We start from the raw sequence: 20,873 nt of genomic DNA, 5'->3' as shown, positions 1-20,873 counted from the left end.
CATAGCATATTCAAAAGTATCTCCTTCTGGGGAGTGACAGATTATCCCTGCTCCACATCCATTCTGTGTGGATGAGCCGTCCACATACACTGTCCACACTGTGCTTGTATTCTTGGCAAAGTCTGGCCTCGTCATTTCAACAATGAAGTCGGCACATGCCTGCCCCTTGACAGCTTTCCTCGGCTCATAGGTGATATCAAAGGCGTTCAGCTCTATTGCCCAATTCAGCATTCGTCCTGACGCCTCCAGCTTTGTGAAGGGCAGTTTGAGCGGCTGATCGGTGTAGATCACAATTTTGTGAGCTAAGAAATAAGGACGGAGCTTTTTGCTGGCCATGAACAGAGCTAAGCCAAACTTTTCCACTGTAGGATATCTAACTTCAGCATTTTGAAGAACATGACTGACAAAGTATACCGGCATCTGTATTCCCTCCCTCTCTGTCAGTAGAACGGCACTCAACGAGTGCTCGGACACGGCGAGATACATGTACAAAGTCTCTCCTAGCAAGGGACTAACAAGACGAGGCAAGGTGTGTAAGTGCTCCTTTAATCTGACCAATGCCGCCTCGGCCTCGTCCGACCATTCAAACTTGGCCTTCTTTCTGACAGATCTAAAAAAGTAGTGGCACTTGTCTCCAGCCCTGGAAAGGAATCTGCCCAGGGCGGCCAAGCAACCTGTGAGCCGCTGGACCTCCTTCACTGTCTTTGGTGAGCTCATATCAATTACTGCCTGGATTTTGTCTGGGTTAGCTTCAATTCCTCTTTCATCAATCAAGAAACCTAAGAATTTGCCTGCCGTCACCCCGAACACACACTTCTTAGGATTCAACCTCATGTTGTAAGCTCGAATAGTCTCAAATGTCTCTCTGAGATCAGTTATATGCGCCGCCCTCAGCTTACTTTTTACGATCATATCGTCAATGTAAGCTTCAATATTCCTGCCGAGCTGCTTAATGAACACAGTGTTAATAAGACGCTGAAAAGTGGCCGGTGCATTTTTTAACCCAAACGGCATCACCTTGTAGCAGTAAAGGCCTTGTTCAGTAACAAATGACGTTTTCTCCTGGTCGTCAGGCCACAACGGAATCTGGTGAAACCCTGAGTAGGCATCCATAAAGCTCATCATGGCATGCCCCGCTGTAGAGTCGACGAGCCGGTCAATCTTGGGCAATGGGAAACTGTCCTTTGGACATGCCCTATTGAGGTTGGTGTAATCAACACACATTCTCCAGGTACCATTAGGTTTTTTGACGAGGACCACATTAGCAACCCAGTCGGGGTACTGACTAGGCCTGACGAACCCAGCCTCCATCAACTTCTGTATTTCCGCGGCTGCCACCTGATTTCTATCTTCCCCATGGTTCCTTTTCTTCTGACGAACCGGTTTAACGGTTGGGTCCACATTCAGCTTATGGACGGCCACAGCAGGGTCAATACCCGGCATTTCGTCCACCGTGAAAGCAAAGATATCTTCAAATTCTCTCAAAAGGTGGACCAATTCTGCCGCCAGCGGGTCGTCAGGAGAAATCCCGATGGGCACTACTCTGTCAGGTTTGTCTGTGTTTAAAACCACATTGAAATGGGCCCCAACAGGCTCTGGGCGTCTCTCTTCCATGTGCCCTGCTGAGATAGTTAATGTTTCTTTGACGACCTTGGGTTGCGTGTCGCCACATTTTCGTTTGTTGCTCGACGTCCCTTTCTCTTCACCCGTCCCCCATGCTTCTGGACTCAAGGTGGTTAGGTAGCAATCTCTAGCTTGTTGCTGGTCACCATGTATAGTGCTGACGCTCCCATCGTCACAAATGATCTTAAGAAGCATCAGATGAGTCACAATGACAGCCTTTGCCCTGTTCAACGTGGGACGCCCCAAGATGATGTTATATGCCGTCAGATCTTTCACTATGAGAAAACGGACATCCATTTGCCGAGATTCCTTTTTATTTCCCATCCTCAGAGGAAGGGTAATTATGCCGACTGGGTGGATGACACTACCTCCGAAGCCTATAATGGGATAGTGGATTTTCTCAATTTTTGAGGGATCATGTTGCAGCCGATTCAAGCACTCTAGACTAATTATGTCCGACGAACTTCCTGTATCAACCAAAATACGCCTAACCCTTAGGTTAGCTACTTTTAACTCAATTACCAAAGGATCGTCATGCGGGGTGGAGATTTTCCCACGGTCGGCCTCGCCGATTTCAACTTTTGGAAACGGGTCAACTGTGGCCTTGCCGGACAGCATCACTTGTCCCAGTCGCTTGGCATAATCCTTCTGGCCCCTCATGGTCGGCCCGCCGGCGGCCAATCCTCCTGAGATGACTGCCACGCACTCCGGGTCGGTACGATTCCCATCTTCCTCCGAGGGGGGGGATTTGTTTTTCTTGTAGAAGGGTTTGCCAGAACCTCCCGTGTTCCTGCTGATATAACTTTTTAAGAACCCCTTGGTGGCTAGGCCATCCAATGCCCTTTTCAAGCTCTTACATTCATTGGTGTCATGCCCAATGTCACTGTGAAAGTGACAGTACAGTTTGGGGTCCCTACTTTCTGGTGGTGACTTCATGGGAAATGGACGATCAATGTCATATTTGGACCCGACGTCCATCAGGATTGTGTACATGTCTGTGTTATACTCGAAACGCTCCCGATCATAAGTTCTGGGCCGTTTCTGACCTGCCGCTCCGGGGGCCCTGTCTGATTCTTTTGCAATAGCCCACGTCCCGTTAGGCCGGTTCTTCTTTTCAAATTTCTCCTTTTTTGCCGCTAGCTCGGCGTTATCACTTCCTCTGGGGTCTTTCGGGACGCTGCAAATCTCTGTTGCATGAATGAAGGCCTCCGCCTCATCCAGCACTTCTGCCATTGTTCGGACGCTTTTCTTTACCAGATCAAACTTGAAAGAGCCCTTTTTAAGCCCTCGAATGAAGTTATCGAATGCAACACCATCTGGCAAATCCGGAATTTGCCCTGCCTCTAGATTGAATCTCTTCACATAACTCCTCAGGGACTCGTCCTTCCCTTGCTGAATCCTACTCAGATGCATGCTCGTCTTCTTCTCTTCCTTGTGAGCCATGAACCGAGTAGAGAACAATAGCTCGAGCTCCGAAAAAGAGCGAATAGTTCCGGCTGGAAGTCTCTCGAACCACTTAGAGGCTACTCCTTTGAGTGTGCCCGGGAAATACTTACACCAAGTTGAGTCAGTTGTTCCTTGGACATACATGTGATGCCGGTAAACCAAGAGGTGCATGTCCGGATCTGTGGTACCATCGTAAGCATCAATGTTGGGCGGCTTGACTTTGGGTTCCCTCGGGGATCTCATGATAGAGTCTGCAAAAGGGGTGGTGTGCCCTAATGCCATGTTGGACACCCCCTCCTGAATGTGATATACAGGGTCTTGACGCCTGGAGTAAGGTAGCCGCAGGGAGGACTCGCGTCCGCGAGTTTGACGGGTTGGACGGGTGGCCCCTGGACGTGCCTGGCTCAGATGCGTATAAGTTGGATGAGGGAGAGGTCTATCCGGCATGACGGGGGTTGACCCGGTGTCAGAAAGTTCCGACTCAGAGTCGGGCAACTGCTCTGCGCGTGGCTGCTCACGTCCTCGGGACGTTTCTCCGACCAGCCGCCGTGGCATTCGGCGTGGTAGGTAAGACATGGTCTGATTTGGCTGACTTGTTGGCGGCTGTCTCCTTAGGTCCTCGCCTGTCAGCCTGGTCCAGACATTTGGGGGGCGTAAAGAAAGTGTTGGCCTATTGCTTGCCGGCCTCTCATGATTTGCAGCCACAGCAGTGGTGTAAATCAGCATACTCTTCTGTACCTCAGCATTAACTGTCTTCCCTACATCAGCTTGGAACTCGGCCAAAATAGCCCGAAGAGCACCCACAGAGACAGGCATATCAGGGTTCTCCTCTATTACCGTATCCACCCGAGGATCCAGGTGTCCTCCAGGAGGGGTGCGATTGGCCTGGTCGTCCTCCTCGCTGAGCACCTCTACCTCGGCAGTGTGACGAGGGGTGTGCCCGGCCGCAAATGTACGTGCGGCATCTTCAGTGATTCTTGTGGCCGGCGTATGATGTTCAGTCGGCATTTCTCTTTCGAGGGGTGGCCTCTCTACGCGTGTAGGCCGCCCAGCATCGTTGTCCTGTCGTTGATCTTCCATGTTACCGTACCTCCCCACAGACGGCGCCAAATGTTGTGGGGTTTTTCCGGTGAGATACCTGGGAGGTTTCTTGGTAACTTTTACAGATTAAACAAGATTGTATTTTTATAGAGAGAGAAAGTAGAGAGAAGGCAGAGCAGTGATTGCTCTAGAATGTATTGATTGTGACCCTTTTTTCTAGGGAAGTGGGAATATTTATAGTACTAGGTTTTTGGGGGAATGACCTAATATTCCCCTTACATGATTGGCTGGGGAATGGGAGGAGGGCACGTGTCCTTTCTCCTTACAATTCTCTGGCCTCTTTTGGCAATAGTGGGCTGTTTGGGCCTATTGTGCTTAGTCATTCACTTGGGATACATACTAATTAAGCCCCTTTCCAGGTATAGGTTTTATACATACATTTATACACACTTAAATACATACACTGTAGATACCTAGATTAATACCCATGCCTCGGAGTAGACTTCGTATGATTTCTGCTTTAGGGGGCGCAATACGTGCCATGTGTCACGTCCTCATTGGTACACGAAGGCACGGTAATTTTGCCCACAACAGAAACGGGGCAAGTATTCTGGACGATTTTATAAGGAAAACACGGCGAGTATTCCGGGACGGAGGGAGTACTCCATACATTTGTAGGGTTGTCACGTGAAAAGGATAATTTTATATTGATTTGAGCGGTATTATATAAGGTACTGCTAACATTGTTTGATGTAATTGTTATTTGCACATGATTAGGGAAATTTGAATTGAATTTACGTGTATAGTAGAGTAATTTAGTTGTTAAGTTTGCATTTTGAGCATATCCTATTTCTTTGCCTTTCTTTCTTTACTTATTTTTCTAAGGAGGGCTCGTCTCTCCTGTATTTTCATACCAAACAAAATAACGTGACGGAAATAGGATTCCGCTAATCCATAAGAGATAAATGTCCCTAGTTCGAAGGATCAAGAATTCAAGATAATCCCGGATACCCTCATTTTCCTTCCCTCGTCATCACAAGTTATTCACAACCATCATACTTGGAGCTCCTTAGAAGAAGAAAGCTCCAACCCAGTCCAAGGGACAAATGCTAAGACGGACCCAAAGTAGCAAGTCATGGCCCAAAGGAGAAGGAACGCAGCCCGGGGCACACTCTATGCACGATCATATTATTAGGAACCAAGTGAGTTTAGAGCATATGGATGCACCGTTGTTCTGCCTAACTTACGCGACCTATTCAAGATAGTGCATGACTCTAATTAAGATGCAGAGCAACGAGAAGATGTACGGCCTTTGCATGGCCGTGTCATTGTTCATGAGCATCGTGCTTTACTTGACGATTGTTCTCTTTATTGGTATACTATAAGAAAAATTTACCTTAATGACAAATTAATTGTTTTACAGAATATAGATTAACATCAAAATCAAACAAGAAATCAATAACTTGCACTATATTGTATCACTTTGTAATATGGCTTACAACAAAATAATACAACTTAGAGCTATGCTCTACAATACCACTTTGTAACACCCTAATAATTCCTTGCTTTTTAAAACTGTCTTTCTTTAATAAATAAAATGAATTATGAAGGAATTACCACTACCATGAAAAGGGTTAAGGCTTTTATCAGAATTTTACAACGAAACTTAACTACTACAAATTAACATGCTTTGCAAAGTCTTAAAGTCCAAACAACTTGGAACCATTAAAGACCCATCAAAACATTGATTCAAAATCCTCAAAACCTCAAATACCTAAAACTACTTAAAAGAAATACTTATTCAACGTGTTCGAAACATAACGAACTACTCACAATCAACCCGAATGATATGAATAACTAGAATGCTTCTTCATTTAGGACACCTGTGAACTGCTCACCATAATTACAAGTGTAAGGTATGGATGGAACTCCCTATACAACTCTTTAAAATGTTTATTAATGATCTCCTCCACTTGACTACGATCTGAAGTCAATTCCTCATTGGGACTTGAAGATCCCATGCCTGGAGAATGATACGAACTTGAAGATCTAGATTGAAGCGAGGTGTGAGAACCTGGAAGCACAAGAGGAGAATTCGGGGAATCAATGTTATTATTTTGTAAGAAATATTGTTACGTGATACTAATCATTGAATATTTTTTATCATTCACAGTCAAATCTAAAGTTAAATAACCTATTACAACTCGAAACTCGAAAAATCCAATCTAAGCCAAAAAAAACCTGAACCGATATGAATCGATCCGATATTAACCCAAAGTCCTGAACAAAATCAGACCCGATCCGACTATCAAAAAAAATAAATAAACCTGAAAACCCGATTGGACCCGACCCATACCCGAAGCGAAGTAAAAGCGACCCTAAATGGCCTGATCCAAATCCGATTCAAACAACCCATTTGCCATGTCTAAATTTACTAGCAATCTAACAGGTTTTGTGAATGTTCTTGTAATACCCCGAATTTTTAAAACTTGATTAATTATGCTTAATTATTTTTATTTAGCTAAAATCGTTTTAAATCCTAATTTCGAACTTTATTTTAACTAATGAAATTTTATTTCACTTGGATTTTTAATATCGATTGCTTGATTTAACTTTCATATTTAAACAATTTAATATACGAGCTTAACGACCGTTTTAAATCTTTATTATTTTCGGATTTCTGATAATTTCGAAACGTTCTTATTTTATTCGGAAAATAAATTTATTTTTCGTTAAACGGTATTTTTATAAAGAATTATTTCAAAACTTGATTTTAATTAAACATTTCTATTTTTATAAATTTCTGAAAATTACAACAATTTCTGGATTTTTGCCTAATATTGTGAAATTACGAAAATACCCTCAAGGAACCAAAATTCCATTTTGCTGTCTTCCCTTGCTCTCCACGTACAACCAGGAAGGAATTCCTTCCTTCTCACCTTCCCTCAATTCTGTCCAAGTTCACTCCTTGGACCCCAAGCAATGCTCCTTCTTCTTCACTCTACTTCACCTTATTACCAGACACAAATTTTCACCCATTTCCTCAACCAAAATCAATTACCAAAAATAAAAACTGAAAATCTTACCCCTTGCCTCTCTCATTCGACCACCACATCAAACACCACCAACAACAACCACCTCAACCACCACTACCACCATCATCTAACCTCGCTACAACCACCCCGCATCGCCCGACCACCTAGAACCACCGCCACACCCACCATACCCCACCGTACTCCCCCTTGCTCTCCTCGGTCGAACTCCCCTGCCTCCCTCTTTTCTTTCCCCTTGCTGCACCACCCACGCAGCAACACCACTCTCGACCACCCTCACCATCCTTTGAACCAATCTCCGCCCCAAAATCCCTCGTCGAGCCACCTTGACTCTGCCCAGAACCAAGCAGAAAACGCCCCCCCCCCTCGAACCTCCCCTGTCTCTCCCCTTTCCCCGCTTCGCAGCACCACCCACGCCACGTCCCACCACCGACCACCATCGGCGCAACCCTTCTGCGCTGCTCATCCAACCTCCACCGCCCAGCCCAGCCACCTTATTCCTCCCCCATCTCTCTCCTCCCCTTCGCGCCTCCCCTGTTCGCGCACCCCTTCCTCCTCGCGCCGTCGCGAACAACCACCAGCATCACCATCGCCTCTAGGCGCGGTTCTCGGTGCGGCGCCGCCCAGCCGGCCACCTTTCCCCCCTGCTCTTCGTGCTCCCTTCCCTGTTTTGGCCCCTTCCCCTGTTTGTGTCTCCTTTTTCCAGAATCAAGAAATCAGTTTCAATTGTGAAACTTTGATTTCTAATTTCCCAAACCCATATTAAAAGTTGGGCCATATTCATTTGGCCTTTTGGGTGAGTTAAAAGCTAATTATATTTTCAAATTTTCTAATCTATTATTTTTATGTTTTAATAATTCTTATTATATAATTATTTACTAATAAAATGGTTTATTGTTTTTTTCAGGTTTAATTATCGACTTTACTAAAATAAATTACTAGCTTGAATTTACCAAAAAAGGAACTTAAGTGATATTTTCATGAAAATCGGCTTATGAATATAAAATATATTTCGATTAATAATATTTTCATTAAACTTCGAAAATATACTTTTTTATTAAAATTCGTTAATTATAAATTCATCACTTATAAAATTTATCATTTATAAAATATTGATTTTAGATTATTTATCGTTGTAGTACTAATTTAATAATTTAATATTTTGAAAGAAATTGGACTCGGAGCTCATGAAGAACGATCCATCAAACGGGAAGTACAGAACTACGGTTGAGGTAACGGCTATTGCTAGTACCCGCAATCCCCTTATAAATATGATTTATGAAATTATGACGTTACGATTGGATTTATGAATTAATGTTTCAACATGTTTTACGGATTGTGGGAATGAATTATGATTTGTTTGAATTATTCTTTATAATATGATTTGGTTGAGTTTTCTCATAAAATGATGTTTATGCGATGCCATGAAAGAAATGATATTTTATTGATCCCAGGATCAAAATGATGTTTTATGAGCTAAAAGAATTATGATATTTCAACTGAAATACTAAATCCAAGGCTTAGTAAAATTACATACAACATGATAAATGAAAGTGAAAGACCTGGTTTGTCTGGCAGTATATAAACTACTATCTTCCTATCTACCGGTCATGCATGTACCCACGGACACCTGTCCACCCATGGATTACGAGCCCAGGCTCCCATGGTTTATGAGCCCAGGCTTAGGGCCCAGGCCCCATGTTACAGTTCGATGATGAGCCCAAGCTCTTATGGGCCCAGGCCCAGTGGAGAATTCCTTCACGGTTCGTACTTGCCGACAACTAGCATGTTAATTAAAAAGTTATGGATGAATTAAATATGATGCTTTATTAAATATTTTACTTATTCTATGGGGAACGATGAAAACGAGTAGTGGTGAGGAATTTCACTTCAATAATTTCCACCTAGTTTATGCTTAAAGTTTTAATAATTTTAATTAAAGACTATTAGTAAGTTATGTACTTTTATTTTAGTAATATAAAAAATTATTATATTAATTTGGAGTTTTAAAAGCTTATGATTGATGGTTGCCTTGTAATTCCCAAGAGGGAGTTACGGCAGGTAATGTCCCGACCAAATTAAGTTAATTCCGCTGTTAATTATGCTTTAATACTTGAATTAGAGGTCGGGCGTTACAGTTCTGATGAACACTATGGATTTTGCTGCACGTAACGCCACAGGTGGATCGCCTGACAGTAAATTTGCGACACAGGAAGCCGCCTTTTCTGATAATTTGACGGATTTTAACACCTTATACGGTTTAAAATTTCAATCAAACATCAAACACACATGTGTAGAACAGTTTGGTTAGAACTGCAGAGAGAAGGAATATATTATATTGAGAGAATATGTTATGAGTACAAGTAATTCGAAGCTCTTTGTGTACATGTTTTCACTGTGAAAGTTGTTAAGTACTTAGGACATTAAGTATTTCGTGATCCCCGTCAACTACCACAGTTGAATACAACATACACATCAAATGACATAGGCCTACAAAAGACCACCAAGAAATTCACTTCTAACATCAGAAGGTGCCTGACTTAGAAGGGGTCAACCAAGCCCATGAAATAGTTAAACAATTTATGTAATTATAACTGTGACAACACACATATTAAACTGATACAGAATAACAATTACTACACTTGATTTTATAGCCAGGCCAATGAGAAAACCAGGTAAGTGTGCTTCACAGAGAACTTACATACCTCTATCTTTCCGGACATTCCAGCTTCAACTATCAGTTCTCCAAGTGAGACAGTCAAAATATGATACGTGGATGATAACTACGAAAAGGAAAAATTCCAAAGAAAAATAAAGGTTGCAGTTAGACATAAGAAAGAAGTTAAATCTAACTATCTAAGGAGTAAGGAAAGCAGCAGCAGTAAGTAGGGCACCAAGGGAGATAATTTTTCAACAACATCAATCACTGAGATTCTAAATTTTTTTTTAAAAAAAGAAATGTCTTATATGCATTTCAGAATCTCCTTACATTTCTTTGTTGAAGTTAAATACTATTAAAAATGATGGATGGAACAAAAACTAGGGACAGAAAATATATTGCCATTAAGCATCGGCATTCGGCCACAATAAAAGATCTATGTCATGTATCATCAAGCACTTGCAAAAGGTTTAATTAACTTCTAACCATACAGATAAGTATTACTATATCAAAATACCCGATATGAAGCCTAATCTTCATTTAATTAGAACTGTAGATGTTGTAGGCTTGTAGCGGGCAACGTAGGAATTGCAAACAACATAAAAACTTATGTGGTTTAGCTACGTCCACATGTGGAGGGAGAACATCGATCTTAACCCCTAGGCCCTAAACTCAAAAATCACCCAGCAACTAAAAGTACCAGTGTACCAGACATAATCATAAGGCTACAACAGAGACTAAGCCTTATGCCTTCTGATCACAAGGCTAGCTACAACAGATGTGCCTTAAGCACAAGGCTAACATATGACTAAGTCTTATGCCTTCTTAATCACATGGGTATAACCAAAAGAGACATAAATAATGTTTTTTCAAAAGCAAGCATCATAAAAAAAGAAAGATTCAAGCTATAACATGATACTAATTCCTGTGCCTCATTAGTTACTCCTCACAACCACACAGTAATCACAAAGCGAACTATTCTTTTATCTTTAGTAAAGAATATTGTGTAACAGCTGTAATAAGTGACATTTATATACTTTTAAAAGGTAGTTCCTCCAAGGAGATTACAACAACCCATAAGAACAATTTTTCCTGTAAAACAGCATACTGAAATTCAGATTTTAGGAGGGGCAAAAAAGACCAAAAGAATTTGGACCATTTCTCGATTTGTGCGTGTCATCCTTGCCCAGGGGCCATGCTAATCTTCTCTGTATCGTTCCAATTTTATCAGATGTCTCCGAAGAGACAATACTTAGAGGAAGCAAGAGCTTTATAAATAAGGATATATTTACATATATTTTCAATGTGGGACTTAATACTCAACTTGTTGCAGCTCATAAACTCGATTAAACATCTCACAGTGCCAAGGCCAACCACATCTAATTTCTTATGCAGTCTTTTAGGTCCACTATAAGCTGAGTAGCTTCCGAAGGTTTGCATATATCTAAAATAACCTCAGTAAATACTTTGCCAAGTCTCTACTTCTTCCATGACAACATTGAAAGTTGAGCAAAAAGGTTTACCTAGTGTCCCGCCTGACTTAATATCTTCAAATTTTGGCACTTTTTAAGTATAGATGATCGCCATTTGACGTGCTGGACCTGTTGTAGAAACATGACAATACGTCAGAATTTTCGGGGAAGGATCCCACACCAATTTCAGTTCAAGATGAGCGTAAGTATGAAATATTGAAATGCTATTCTTAGCATATACTTGTACTTACAACCAATCAAAATCCAAAAAAGTGAAAGTCCCTTCTTTCTGCCAAGTGAAATCTTTGTCAATAGCAATAAACAGGAAGATTTCAATACCATATGTTCCTACCTTACCTATTATCCTGCCTTGAAAAAGAAAATAATTTTTCTATCAAAAAATGTAACAAAGCACATCAATAAAAGACAAAAGAGTTGACTGGAACTTTGCTTTGTTAACTATGTTGTACATCAGACAAGGACAATATGGCCCCAAGAGGCATAGACCGTGCAGTCTCCACCAAGAAGACAACTCTCTGCAAGGAGGAACTGACCTAAGGGAGGGAACTAAGGGATATGACTTTATGATTCTGTATGAGGAAGCAGCAGACAATTAGTTAGCGGTGAGAGCGAGAAGGAAAGGAAAAGAATTGTCTACAAATATAACTAAGAGTTTATTTGAGCTTCCTTTTGCAATTCGGGAGGGAAGAAGCCTCTCGAAAGCTAGTAGTGATCTTCAATCGTTGTTTTTTCTCCTGTTACCAATCACATTTAACCCTCTTCTTCCCTCTATCTTCATATCAATGTGTAAGTTAATAGCAATATATCCCATAAATGTACTTAGAAACAAAAGTTGGGCTAACGCATTCCATTCATAACCTCAAAGAGCTCATGCAAAGGAAACATACCAAACACTAGTATACAAATAAATAGTTTTTCCTCTTATCACTCGCAATCGTAGCATATTAGCATGTATGTGAGGAGAAACAATGAAGAGCTCTATCTGTTCTCTAATTTTGCAGTTCATCACTGTTCCTAAACAATGTTGTCCATGCAAAAGTGTCCACTTCAATTGAATCCATTGAATTCTAGAAATACCACATATAGTGCAATTGGAGATCACTTGTTAAACTGTGTCATCTTAAACCTCCAGGTTTTGGTGTCATTATTTCCAATACAGACTGAATGAACTATGGCATTCAAGTAGGCTCTAGCCGCTCTACACTTGCTATCCTGAGCACCAGAGAAATCTCTATGTCCATCTGCTCGCCGCATAAAATAGCATACATTTTAATGGGTTCCTTCAAGGAGATTCTAACAAGCCAAGTGCAAGTTCTTTATTTATTTCCCCAACTGTTGTGACCAAGATAAGCAAAAATTTCGGGAATTTTACACTTCGGACAAGCCTTGTGTAGGATATTAGAGGACACATGGTCTAACAAAAGAAATCAATCAAATAGCTTCCCATTCCAAAATCCATCAAATTAAATTTTACATTTCAAACAATCTATCAGTATGATTATTTTGCTTGGACAGGTAAAATTTATATTGCATAATGAACTCTTTAGAATGATGGATTAGTGGGGTACGCCAGGCTCGTGCAATAGTGCAACGCATGGGCGACACTTGAACACCCCAGCAGCAAGCTACTGTGGTGGGACTTCCCCCTTAAAAAATAAATTTAATATCGTTGTGGACCATTGGTCCACGTATCAGATATTAAACTGATAAGAACAGATACTACACTTGATCTTAGCCAAAAGGCCGAGAAAGGTATGATTTGTGCAGTTTCACATACCTCTATTTATTTTCTGATCATTTCAACGCTTTATTTGACCTGCCAATGTGGGTGACTAACTGCAGAAGATTTCCCATAATGTACTGAAGCAAGGCAGAAGCAACAAGTATTATCTTCTTGGCATCATGTTCACAAAATGGCAATCAACAACATTACAATGACAGATGAAGATAAGATGTAGATTTAATGTGTCCAGTGTGTTTGGATGAAGAATTTAGGAAGGAAAGGAGAAATCAGGATCTATTCTACCTTGTTATAAAATGGGGGAATGGAATTGAACTGGAAAGAATTAGCAAGCCAACTCCTTCCTGCTTCCTCCCCTCCCTTTCCCTTTAAAATTTAAACCAAACATATTACTAGGGTATCCTCTTAGAGTCTTAGTCCTTGATTTGCACTCAACAAAAGGTTCTAAAAGTTTCATTATGAACCCATTACCCACACGCGACCTTAAATGAAAGAATTGGTCTTCCTCTGGTACGTGAAGTCGTCTGATTATTCAGAGAGGTAGGAGTAATGTAGAAGCTAGGAAATCAATCTATCAACAGAGTTCTTCAAAATCCCTCACTAGAGCATGCACAGAATATTACTTTAATCAAAACGATACATTACACAAGTTGGACACTCTCACGTACAATTGGTTGCGCACACACACAACTAACAATGAGCTTCAAAACTCCTGTTTATAAACTCCATACTACCTATGAGAATATTTATCAAATACCAACTTTTGGTGTTTAAGAGAGAGAATTGAATAAATAATAATAATAAAATAAAATAGGAAGAGAGATGAGAGAGAAAGGAAAAGATAGATAGTGAAACCATTTAAGAAAATGGAAAACCAAATTTCATGCATGGAAAACTTGACATGTGGCAGATGGGGAACCAAACAATAATGTTTATTATTTTTGAAATGCAAAGTGACATTTTGGAGATTGGTACTTTAATAACAAAGTGACAGTTTAGAGATGGTGTTTAATAAATGTTGTTAAATATTGTTGTTGTTGGGTTTGGTTTTGGGGAGAGATAAAAGATTGTATTTTATCGGGTTGAAGTGTAAACTCTTGGTGTTTGATAAATATGCGCTAAGCCCCCTAAACCTATTAGGATGATAAAGCTAAACACTAACCTTCCAAAATATGATTTATACATATAGTTCAAACACAAAAAACATTTTGTTCATACCCAAAGAACATAGCCAATGAACATATAGTTTAAATAATTCACTAGTACATGTACATTGAAATCATTCTCCATGTTCATTATATTCTCAATGAATGTTCATGAGGGTGCACAATGAGCACTGTGCACCCGGATGTATAGTCCAAATTGCGCTAACCCTTATAGAACCACTCACAACATATCCTTTTACAAGTAGATAGTTCTCCTAACTTTTAAAATCTTACATACATTTATAAAATAGGTGTGGGTCCATTATGTTGTTCATTTACTAGTCTAATCTCTTTGGCATGGAACATTAGTTGGTGTTATATGTTCTTACTTCATATGGGTATAAATACTATAATTGGAGATCAACACAAAGATTAGTCAAACGTTGCCATTCAAGTAGATTGATTATAGTGTTGCTATCCACAGGCTCAGATTAATCTCTTTATCCACCATTAAAGTAATTCAAGTTCATATTCAGCACAACATCTCAAATGCGCAACCAAAACGTCCAGCTACATAATTGTGAAGCAACATCAAACAAATGACATTTTTTCAAAGTAGAATCAACACATTAAGATAGCAAGCAAAACATTTCTTAGTTTGTGTAAAATGAAAATGTTTCAGCTTAGCATTCATAAATCAACCACTTAACCACTTACTACTCGTGAGTTGATTCTCTCAATAGATGTCTTTGCATAATTAGCAGCACAATTAGAAAAGTGCTACAACTTTTGTATTATTGGCTAATTAAAAATTTTGCATAGAGGAATAAACCATTTCTCGCGAGCGTGTCATTCTTGCTCGGAGGGCCATGCTACCTTCTCCGCACTGTTCCAAATTTATCAGATGTCTCCAAAGAGAGAATACTTTGACGAGTGTGACAATAAATAAAACTTAACCAATATGGGGGCTGAAATATTAAGATATATTGGTGCAAATGTACTCAATTCTGCAAGCACACAATACCTACAACCTAACAATAATAAGAATCGAATAGGTATTAATGATTCCCAGTAAGTACACCAACAGTAATACCGATGTTGTTCTTTTTTTGCTGATTGTAAATGTATGTCATAACCAGAAATAGATACAGCAAAAGATGCAATTGAACGCTTTGAAAAAATCATAAAATTATAAGGACAAATTGTTTTTTACCACCTAAAAAAATCGAAAAATTGTTTTTTACCACCTAAAAATTTAAAACTTGTATTTTACCACCTAAAAAAATATATTAAAACTTGTTTTTTACCGCCTGAAAATGAAAAAATGGATGAAACTTTTATGTATGATTACCTAATTCAATTTTCATCCAATTGTTTACACTCCTTGTGTGATTTTTTTTAACTCTATCACCTTCGCTCTTTACTTTTACTAAATTTTGTCAATTTTATGAATTAATGGTGGTGAAAATTTATGTAAATTCATGGAATATAAGGAAGCGGGGGAAGAGAAAAGAGTTAAATACATGAAATTGTGGGAAAATAGAACATATTAGAAGTATTATCGTTATTGTGGCTCACCACATAACATTTTCATCTATTTTTCCATTTTTCAGGTGGTAAAAAACAAGTTTTAAATTTTTTTTAGGTGGTAAAATACAAGTTTTAGTTTTTTAGGTGGTAAAAAACAATTTTTCGATTTTTTTTGGTGGTAAAAAACAATTTATCCAAATTATAAATTGCCAAGTTTAAATAAAAATTTGTGATGGAGTAGAAATGTGGAACTGAACCTTCTAAAGGGGACTAAAATTTCCTCAACAACTACGAGTATAAGATGAAGAGTTCCTTAAAGTTATGCCATCAAAATGTTTACTTCTAGTTAACTCGCTTGATTCCAAATATTGACTTGGTTATGATAGGTTTACTAAACGAAAACCATCTTAAATATAAAATTTTCCGTGATTAATAAGACATCTAATTTTTTCATTTGGAGCCATAAAACATTGCAAATACAATATATAAAAATATACTCTTGTAATCAAACATGGAAAAGAACAGAAGCTTCTAAAAACGGTCCCTAAAACTTTTAACATATTTAAGATACGAAGTGGAGTACTATTCTAAAAAAGTTATGCTATCCAAGTAGAAATTACATGTCCTGTAAAACTCTTTTTTTTAAGAATGTTGATATTGAATAAGTGGGGTGCGCCAGGCCCGTGCAATAGTGCAACACATGGGCGACGCTTGAAGACCCCAGCAGCAAGCTACTGTGATGGGACTTCCCCCTTAAAAAATAAATTTAATATCGTTGTGAACCATTGGTCCACGTATCAGATATTAAACTGATAAGAACAGATACTACACTTGATCTTAGCCAAAAGGCCGAGAAAGGTATGATTTGTTAGATCTCAATTCTTGGCTTTTATTTCCTGTAGTTACTGTAGTCTACTTTTATATTTTCAATGTGGTACAACTCCTTATTTTGGGGATTTTGTCCACATGCACTTCAGGAACTCAGTATTATTATTCTGATATTTGGACTTTGGAGTACATGGATGAAATAATGTATTAACAATAAATCCAGAAGTCATGGAATCTTGTGGATTTGGAGAATAAATGGAGCAAGGTTTATCACACATAAACAATTTTAAGGGTAACGATAGCTACACAGGAACATTTCAAAAGTTCCATCTTGAACAATGAAGAAAGGTTTATCAGAATTATCACTTAAGAGTAAGGGTGCTTACATTGGAACCTCCCCAGATTTGTCTTGATAAGGGTCGTACTTGAACAGTTTTTGTTTGGCCCTGTAAAGGAACAAGCGGAAGTAAACGAATGCATCACGTGCCCGAAATGTTAATACAACATCTTTCAGTCTCAAATACCATGTGAATTCAGTTGCATAACACCCCATATTTCGGACAATGATCTAACACATATGTAAGAGACAACGAGCTAAAGGCTTTGAATTCGAAACCAATTATATGAACAACATAGATTGAGTTAGTGATTTCAAAATACCATTACAGAACAAGTAGGCACCAAACTGGAGAATTCCATAAATCAACGAAAAGGTACGTAAATTAACTTAAGAAAAAACTTCTAATTAAAACTACAGCACAATACCATAATGGACTTATCGGCTTAGACATACATTATCCTATAGTTAACAAGATTGCCTCGAAAAACTACATCATTTTAAATGCACAAAACCATGAAAATGGACAAATTTATAATTTGAAGTTTCTTGAAATTGTGAGATTTCTGTATATGAAAGTCATCTTCCACAGAAATTTTATGTTTACTTATGTTTTATGAAATCTAATTGTTTTCTTTTCTATATTTCTTTCTAATGTCCACTCTATTTGAGAATCATACTTCTTAATCTTGATTCAATCTTTCATATTCATTAATACGAACTACTATTATGTTACAAAAACTTCACTACATGACCCACAATGAAAAGGTCGAGCGACAGGTTCGGCGGTAGTTTTCCTTGAGTAAAGCATGGTTACTGTGTGCCTCTTGCATAATAGACATATGAAAAGGAAATGTTGCCATTATTGAGAGGATTATCATGAATGCTTATATTCAACTTGAAAACGTAAGGATTTGGCCACGATATCTAATGATTTTGAAGAACGTTCATGATTTGTCTTTGAACTACTGTGTATAACTTTAGTTTAAATGTGTATATTTGATCGTTAATCATGTCATGTTTAGTCACACGATGGAATATATTGTTAGGTTATGATACATATGACAATTCATAAATCATGCGGAAACAACCATTAAGCCAGGAATACATATTATTTACACATAATCATTTAGCATAGTTTAGATGCATACTCTTTGTTGCGTGCCTTCCCTAGCTGCGCCCGAACCGAACAAGAACAAGTCTTTAGGACTCCAAGTGTCGTCCCTCCGTAGATAGTCCACAGCACGTCCGGATCCGCCTTAAGATTGACCAACTAGAATCGCCCTTAAGGTACTATTAATTTTCGGCACTTTTAGGCAAGATGTGTGACTGAATTTTTCTCTCAAAAACTCACTTTGAATACTTGAAAACTCGTTGTAAATATGTGACCCTAGGCACTTATTTATAGAGTTTATGGAAAGGAATTATAATCCTATTAGAATACAAATCTATTTAATTATAACCCTACTAGGATTCTAATTAAACAAAGTTTATCTATTAGGATTAGATTTAATCATATTACGAATCCCGGTAGCCTTAGGATTCCGAGTAACACACACGAGTGGCGCACAAGCACCGCACGCCGCACGCAGGCCTTGCGGCCCCACGCCGAGCGCACAGCGCAAGGCCCACTGTCGCAGCCTTGTCCGCGCGCGCGCCCAAGCTACGGCTGGGCCTGGCTTTTGCGCTGGGCCTGGTCGTATGCTTGGCGTGTGGTTGTTGCGCTTGGCTTGCTGGGCGATGGCCCGGCTTCATGCTGGGCCTTCGTCTGGCAGGCCTCGTCCGATGATAATTCGTACGATACGCTTCCGATTAAATTCTCGATTCTGGAATTGATTTCCGATACGAACAATATTTAATATTTCCGATTCCGGAATTAATTTCCGTTTCGAACAAATATTTAATATTTCCGTTTCCGGAATTATTTTCCGATTCCGATAATATTTCCGATTCTGACAATATTTCCGTTTCCGGCAATATTTCCGATTCCGGCAATATTTCCATTTCCGATAATATTTTCCGATACGTACCATGTTTCCGTTTCCGGCAACATCTACGTCTTGGATAATATTTATATTTCCGATACGATCCATATTTCCGTTTCCGGCAATATCATCGTTTCCGGAGTATTCTTTTCTTGCCTGTGACGATCTCAGCTCCCACTGAAACCAAGATCCGTCGATTCCGAATATCCATAGATGGAGTATTTAATGCCATTAAATACTTGATCCGTTTACGTACTATTTGTGTGACCCTACGGGTTCAGTCAAGAGTAAGCTGTGGATTAATATCATTAATTCCACTTGAACTGAAGCGGCCTCTAGCTAGGCATTCAGCTCACTTGATCTCACTGAATTATTAACTTGTTAATTAATACTGAACCGCATTTATTAGACTTAACATTGAATGCATACTTGGACCAAGGGCATTATTTCCTTCAGTCTCCCACTTGTCCTTAGGGACAAGTGTGCATTTACTAATTCCTTCGTCGCTCGATGCTTGCTCTTGAACATAAGGTAAGAGTTGTCATCCTTATTATGTCCAGAGGTGTTTCTCGGTTTCAGAGTTCAACTGATCAAATAAACGGATAATCATAGCCTATGATTCATCCGAGCACGGCCATGCATTTCACAGTTTCTAGCTCTCCGAGTGGCCTTGTACAACTTTTAAGCATCTCATCCCGATTTATGGGAGGACAATCCCAATCTTGCGATCTTGAGATTAGACTTCGTTTGATAGGTGATTACCTGAGCGTTGCCTTTATAGCCTCCTTTTACGGTGCGAAGGTTGGTCAACGTCAAAGCAACCAGTTCTCAAACAAGTGTCTCAAATCACTCAGGTATTGAGGATTTAGTGTCTAATAATTTTAATGAAATTTACTTATGACAGATTTTCATCTCTTACAGTAAAGTTTCGTAGGTTTGTTCCTATACTAGTCTTCCCAAAGTAAGTATCTATGCAAATGATTATGACATTGCCATGTCCACATAGTTCAAGAAACAGAACTACTAGTCATCTTGCATTCTAATCGTCTAACGTTTTCTATGCGTCCAATTTTATAGAAAACTCCGACCAGGGACCATTTTTAACCTTTGACATTCAAGTTCACTTGATAGACATTTCTTAGTCACAGGACTGGTCCTGACAGTCTATCTTGAATATATCGTCAAATTGAAGGGACTCATCATTTAATACTAAACCAAGATTAAATGGAATATGAAAATACATTTCATATATGATAAATGTTCAACCCCATTGTTTTACAACCATGGGCCTCGAACCCATCTTTAAAACATTTCATGGAATTCAAAGCTATGCTTGATTTCCAGTGCTACAACGTGAGTGTTGCTTCTCACTTGTTGCATAGGTTTAGTTATCACGCTTTGCCAATCTTAACATCATTTTCATCGAATGTTCTTCGAGATATGATGATAAGAACTTTTGAGTATGTTTATTTTGTGATCTAGTCTTTCTTGCTACATTAGTGGTTCTACGCATTTTGCAATGAAGAACCATTAAGTCAACAGACATGTGATCTTCCCAAGTTCAATGAAGAACTCATATAAACAACTCTATTTTATTGCTTCTTAGGCAATAATTACTTTTACTTCAACTGTATAGGTTGCTAGTGATGCTTTGTTTGGATCTACTTATCCAAGCAGTTCACAGATATGTGGAAGACTCTCCAACTATATCTTAGAACATAGAAATTATTATTTTAATTTCCCACGCAACAACTCATGGTCTTCGATCCATGTTGCCATTTCAAAACACGATGCTTTTTAGCTCGTCCTTGTCAATGGTTAACTCCAAAGGGTCTTGCTTGATCCTTTGCCAGTGTTTATGCGTGTAGCATCAATATTTAGCATATCTTTATTTCTTTGAATCAAGAACTATTCCTATGTACCTTTTCAAGTACCATAAGTTTTTCTTGATCTCAATCTAGTTGATCTTCACTTAGATCAATAGAGTTTGGT

The 20,873-nt window shown here is 39.1% G+C and overlaps 3 non-coding genes across 3 annotated transcripts; all 3 read right to left on the bottom strand.

Annotated features, from left to right (window-relative positions):
- Window positions 1-10,966: 10,966 nt before the first annotated feature.
- Window positions 10,967-11,069, bottom strand: LOC130464445 (U6 spliceosomal RNA). The gene has a single exon (XR_008924859.1). It is a non-coding gene; the product is annotated as a U6 spliceosomal RNA (small nuclear RNA).
- A 1,805-nt stretch (window positions 11,070-12,874) lies between these two features.
- LOC130464670 (U2 spliceosomal RNA) lies at window positions 12,875-13,071 on the bottom strand. The gene has a single exon (XR_008925032.1). It is a non-coding gene; the product is annotated as a U2 spliceosomal RNA (small nuclear RNA).
- A 3,325-nt stretch (window positions 13,072-16,396) lies between these two features.
- LOC130464614 (U2 spliceosomal RNA) lies at window positions 16,397-16,593 on the bottom strand. The gene has a single exon (XR_008924992.1). It is a non-coding gene; the product is annotated as a U2 spliceosomal RNA (small nuclear RNA).
- Between the last annotated feature and the right edge of the window lie 4,280 nt (window positions 16,594-20,873).

This window comes from Spinacia oleracea, chromosome 6 (assembly GCF_020520425.1).
Source record: "Spinacia oleracea cultivar Varoflay chromosome 6, BTI_SOV_V1, whole genome shotgun sequence".
Taxonomy (NCBI): Eukaryota; Viridiplantae; Streptophyta; class Magnoliopsida; order Caryophyllales; family Amaranthaceae; genus Spinacia; species Spinacia oleracea.
The sequence above is the reverse complement of the archived record's forward strand: the minus strand, read 5'-3'. Positions and strand labels throughout refer to the sequence as shown.